A 5,715-nucleotide genomic window follows, 5' to 3' on the forward strand; every position below is an offset into this window, starting at 1 on the left:
TACAGAATGGTCCAAGCAACAGCACCCAAAGACTACTCCCTCTGATAAAGGGCACAAGTGACTTGACTTTCAAGGGACAACAGCCTTCTCTTCTACTTCCCTGCAGTTCAGAATCTCAAATTATCAGGCCCTCTTGGCCAAATATGATTTTACAAATTATAATAAGTTGTTGGAATTTAAGGACAAGCACCCTGAGGAGGCTAGGGCCTGCTTCCAGGCCTTAGAGGATGAGGTCAGATTGGTGGCCAAAACTTCCCTCCTAGCTGCGGTGGATCTGGCAGATACTGCTTTTAGAGGGATGGCTACGGTCACTGCTATGAGGAGACACTTGTGTTTACAATCTTCAGGTTTACCTACAGAGGTGCAAAGTACCATGCAAGATCTGCCCTTTGATACTATCAACCTATTACACAAGAAGACAGATGAGTCTCTTCACTCCTCAAAGGCTTGAAAACAATGCTTCATTCACTGAGCATTTATGCCCCTGCCTCGAACAGAAAACACCATAGAAAGGGGTATAGAGCAAGACTGCTGCCTCGGCCATTTTACCACCAACATCCTCAGGAGCCACCACACAACACTCTAACCCCAAACAAAGAGGTTTTTCAGACAGAACTGTAAAGACCCGCATCTCTTTATTGATGCCTCTTCATTCCCCTCCTCTGATATACACAAGAAGATCTGGATGACCTTGACAACTGGAGTAATAGAAATGGGTTGAAATTTAATAATGCAAAATGGAAGGTAATGCACTTAGGGACTAACAACAAGAATTTTTGCTATAAACTGAGGATTTATCAGTTGAAAGTTATAGAGGATGAGAAAAACCTGGGTATATTCATTGAACATAAAGATGAGTATGAGCTGTCAACACAATGCAGCCATGAAAAAGGCTAATGCAGTCCTAGGATGCATCAGGTGAGGTATTAAAAGTAAAGGCAGGGAAGTACCATTATACAAGGCACTGGTGAGACCACATCTGGAATATTGTGTGCAATTCTGGTCTCCCATGTGTAAGAGAGAGGAATTCAAACTGGAACAGGTGCAGAGAAGGGCTACTAGGATGATCAAAGGAACGGAAAACCTACCTTATGAGAGGCGACTCAAAGAGCTTTGCTTGTTTAGCCTAACCAAAAGAAGGCTGAAGGGAGATATGATTGCTCTCTACAAATATATCAGAGGGATAAATACCAGGAACGGAGAGGAGTTATTTCAGTTCAGTGCAAATGTGTACACAAGAACAAATGGATATAAACTGGCCACCAAAACATTTAGGTTTGAAATTGGATGAGGGTTTCTAACCATCAGAGAAGTGAATTTCTGGAATAGCTGTCCCAGGGAAGCAGTAGGGGCCAAAAACCTAACTGGCTTCAAGACTGAGCTTGGTCAGTTTATGGAGGGGATGGTATGTTAAGACTCCCTACAATGACACGTAGCCAATCTGCAACTGCTAGTAGCAAATATCTCGAACCGCTGGTGGCGGGACACAAGATGGGGAGGGCTCTGAGTTACTACAGAGAATTGTTTTCCAGGTGTCTGGCTGCTGGGCCTTCCCCACCTACTCAGGGTCTAACTGACTGCCATATTTGGGGTTGGGAAGGAATTTTCCCTGTGTCAGATTGGCAGAGAATCCTGCGGGGGAGGGGTTTCACCTTCCTCTGCAGTACAGGGCTCGGGTCACTTGCAGGTTTAAATGAATGTAAATGGTCGATTCTCTGTAACGTGAAGTCTTTAAATTATGATTTGCGGACTTTAATAACTCAGAGGTTATGGGTCTCTTACAGGAGAGGGTTGGTGAACTTCTGTGGCCTACAATGTGTAGGTGGTCAGACTTGAAGGCCAGAAGGGGCCATTATGATCATCAAGTCTATTTGGAGGCTGCCTTATCCAATTTGCCAAAAATGGAGGGCCATAGCTAGAGACAAGTTTCTGATGCCTCCTACCCACAAACCTCCTTCCTAGTTCCTTTTCAGGGACCAGTCTGATGAGATTCTACAACAAGAGATGAACTCCCTTCTCTTCCGGGGAGCCGTAGAAAGGCTGCCTAGGACGGGCTGAGTGTGCTGGAGGGGGCAGGTGCAGTAGGAGGACACAAAGCAGCATCTGTAGGCCCACGCCTGTGCAAAGCAGCGCTTCATGCAAGGAGGTGTGGACAGGCCACCACGCAGTTCCTTCTGAACTGCCTGCAGCTTCAGATGAAGTGATTACATGTCTGCTATTTCTCAGCTTCCTGCCTTTCTTAACATAGTGATTTACAGTTTTTCCTCTATTTGTTTAGTTATCTATTTCTTTTTCTTTCAGTCCTGTTTTTGGTTCATGGAGTGTGTAATGCTTTCCTTTAGGAACCCAAAACCATAAGCTATTGTTACACCTCTCTGCCTTAGCAAGAAAGCTCTGCTGGAGATTAGACAGTAAGACAGCTCCCTCCCGCACCAGTCTCTCCACCTCACCAGCAAAGTCCTTAAGCTCCTGTTACCTGCAAAGCAAGGTTAAGACAGGCAATTAGTGAACCTCAGTTTCTGAGTTCCACACGGACATCACGCTGTAGCATCCAGCCCTTCTCACTGGGCCCTCACAGAAATTAATTTTGAACAAGCTCTGTCTTTGCCTAAACCAGTTTCTCACTTACATAAAGCTACTATCATCTCCTGCCCTCCACCCACGAGGCTCCATCATTTACAAAATCAGAGAGTGTTGTCCCCATTTTCCCCTAAGTTATAGATAAGCAGAATGGGAAATATAAGGCAAACAAAAAAGAAAAAGTCCCTTGGCATTGCCTCAAGAGCCAGGAAATACCTCTTGGGGGTTCAGACTCTGCTGTGTCCCCGATGTGCTCACTAGGCTCTTCCCTAGCTTAATTGCTTTGTTTTCCTTATATGTAAATGTAATTTTCATTGGCTATGGTTTACAACCCTTGACACAGACAGGTAAATCCACATTCCTTTGTCTAAGGCATGCTTGTTTGTTCACTGCCTCCAAAACACACTTTAAGAACATATTTCTGGAGTGTGCGCACACAAAACTCTCTTTACACAACCCATACATACTTCAATGATATTCATGCCCAGTGTGTCACCAGGTTTTATATGATACCTTACAGGTGGGTTTGTCAATTTCTTTCATTAGCTCAATCTTCCACCAGCGAATTGGGAGTGGGGTGGGAAAAGAAGCACAATTTTCCCTGGGAGACACTCATGTTTACAATCTTCAGGTTTCCCTAGAGAGGTGCAAAGTACCATCCAAGATCTGTCCTTCGATACTATCAACCTATTACACAAGAAGATGGATGAGTCTCCTCACTGAAAATTGCCCTACCAATTAACAAGGCTCTGTTATCACCTGCTTGCAGTCTGGTAAACATATGTCACTAGCTAGCCCACCTGTAAGCAAGCAGATGATAAACACTATATACCAGCCCAGAGAATAGAGCACTCCTTATAAGACGCTGTCTAGCTAAATATTCTGACAGCACCCTCCAATGGAGCTTAGTCTACATCTATAGCTTTACTGAAAGATGTTCCCATAACAGAAATTTGTAGGCCTGCAACTTGGTCTTCTATTCATACCTTTGCCATGCATTATATCATCTTACCTGCTTGCCAGGATGATGCTACCTTTAACGTCACAGTCCTTCAAAACCATCTTGGACTTGCCTCCTCAGCATCCACCTCCTTGTTGAGTTAGTGGTTGGGCGGTAGAGCGCCCATAGAGACAGATGTTTGAAGAAGTGGAGGTAACCTTACAGCAACTTGAGTTCTTTGAGATGTTTTGCCCCTGTAGGTACACTCTAGCCAGCGGTGTCACTTGGGATACCAAAGGTAAAGTCTAAATGTTGACATCCTTTCATCTACGAGAGACGGTGGGAATTGCAGCCTGTGATGTAGATGGTTTGCAATGTCTCATGTGACTGAATAGTCTGTTTCCCCACATTTTATCAAATTGTGTCAGCTGTATGAAATAACTGGAATGGGGTCTGATATGGAGGGGCAGAAGGTGGAGTTTAGGGGCTGGGTATCTAGGGGTGTGGAGTGGGGTTGAGTGATTTGGGGGGCGGAGACCCTACCACTGAGGTGAGACAGCAGTAGGGCAACTGTTTAGGAGCTGGCTGGGTCAAAGGGGAAGGGCCTTACTGGATCCAATCCTAAAACATGAAGTTTAATTGGGGGGGTGGGATTGTCACTTTTTTGCACCATCCACCCTACTATGCACAGGTGCCCCCACGGAGCCAGGCTGGACCCTTTGCTCCTGCAGATGCCTGGTATTGAGTCAGCCTGACCCCACCCCATTCTGTCTCAGGTGTTACTAGGAGATGGTGACAGAGTTCAGGCTCCTGTGCTGGGCCTGTGCAGGCTCTGCAGTAAAAAAAAAAAAGGGCCTGGCAGACGCAATGCTGTTCCCAAGCTGCCACCCCCTTGAAGCCATCACCTACACAGACAGCTCCTCAGCATCCCTGCTCCACCCAGCCAGCTCCCCACCTTAAGTTGGCATCTCCCCTACAGGCACCATGTGGGGAGCCCCACCAACGAGTCAGTGCTGCCCCTGCCAGGTGGCACCACTAACACCCTGAGCTCCTCTGTTGCTGTATTTTCTTTATGGGCAGGGGCGAGATCTGCCAGCTCAGCAACACTCTACTTCTGAGGCTGGAGTAGCACTACTAGCCAGGGAAAACAATGTTATTGAATGGTTTCAGAGTAGCGGCCGTGTTAGTCTGCACCCAATGAAGTGAGCTGTACCTCACGAAAGCTCATGCTCAAATAAATGTGTTAGTCTCTAAGGTGCCACAAGTCCTCCTGTTCTTTTTGCAATGTTACTGAATGTGGTGGGAGTGAGGTGAGAGGGCTTTGCCCCTCTCTGTCTCTCCCCACTCCCCCCCTTGTGGTGGCCCTGCCCTGGGCTATGGAGGCTCTGCTCTGCAGTCGGGAACTGAGTGGGGGTGCAGCTGAGCCTCCTTATACGCCCTTTTCGGCGGCATGGTGCTCTGTGCAGGCCTGCAGACTCCGCTTTGCCCACAGGCGTGTGTCTGTCCGCTGGCCGGGCATCCCTAGGCCCACACCGTCTGGAGAACTCCAGTTAGCGGAAGGTGAGCAGTAACCTTTCCTTGCTGCCGCACGGCGAAGAGCCCGAAACAGGGAAGGGCAAAGAAAGCAAAAGAGCGGGGGCGTGGGGGGAAGAGTCCAACCCCGCGCTGAGAAGCAGGGCGGCTGGGCGTGCAGGGGTGAAGAAGGTGGGAAGGGAGGAGCTGCCCTGACACGGGGCTGGAGTCACGCCCCGGAGAATGCCAGGGGGGCTGTCTGCACCCACACAGCGCGGCCAACGGGGGTGCTCGCTAATCACGGAACTGCCCCTTGGCTCCGCTTTACCTGGCCCCGGTGGGTCCGGCCTTGCGCCAGCTCTGGCTGCAGCCAAGGCCCGGCCTCGCCTTCGGGTCTCTCCCCTGCCCCCCCGCCCCGCACGCAGCCAGCACAGACACGGCGCCGCCGCCGCAGCTCGGCCCCCGCCGCGAGACACCCGCCCAGCGCCCCGGGCTCGGCGCGGCCCCGCGGGGGAGAGGGCGCCGCGCGCGCACTGGGGACCATCGCGCGGGCGCGCGCCTCTCGGGGCGGGCACCGGCGTGGGCGGAGAAGCCTCGTGGGGAGCGCGCGCGCGCCCCGGCGAGGCGCTTGCAGGGTCTGTCGCCGCTGCTGGGGGCGGCGCCAGCGGGCTCTGCCCTGCACC

The 5,715-nt window shown here is 50.1% G+C and overlaps 1 long non-coding RNA gene across 1 annotated transcript in view; it reads right to left on the reverse strand.

Annotated features, from left to right (window-relative positions):
- LOC311515724 overlaps nucleotides 1-5,425 on the reverse strand; it is a 28,008-nt gene extending 22,583 nt beyond the window's left edge. The window contains exons 1-2 of the long non-coding RNA XR_014710211.1: nucleotides 5,361-5,425; nucleotides 3,593-3,847 (exon numbers count right to left, since the gene is read on the reverse strand). This is a non-coding gene — a long non-coding RNA (uncharacterized lncRNA). The remainder of the gene's footprint in view (nucleotides 1-3,592; nucleotides 3,848-5,360) is intronic.
- Nucleotides 5,426-5,715: the final 290 nt, after the last annotated feature.

This window comes from Lepidochelys olivacea (assembly GCF_965140295.1).
Source record: "Lepidochelys olivacea isolate rLepOli2 genome assembly, chromosome: 1".
In the NCBI taxonomy this organism is placed as follows: Eukaryota; Metazoa; Chordata; order Testudines; family Cheloniidae; genus Lepidochelys; species Lepidochelys olivacea.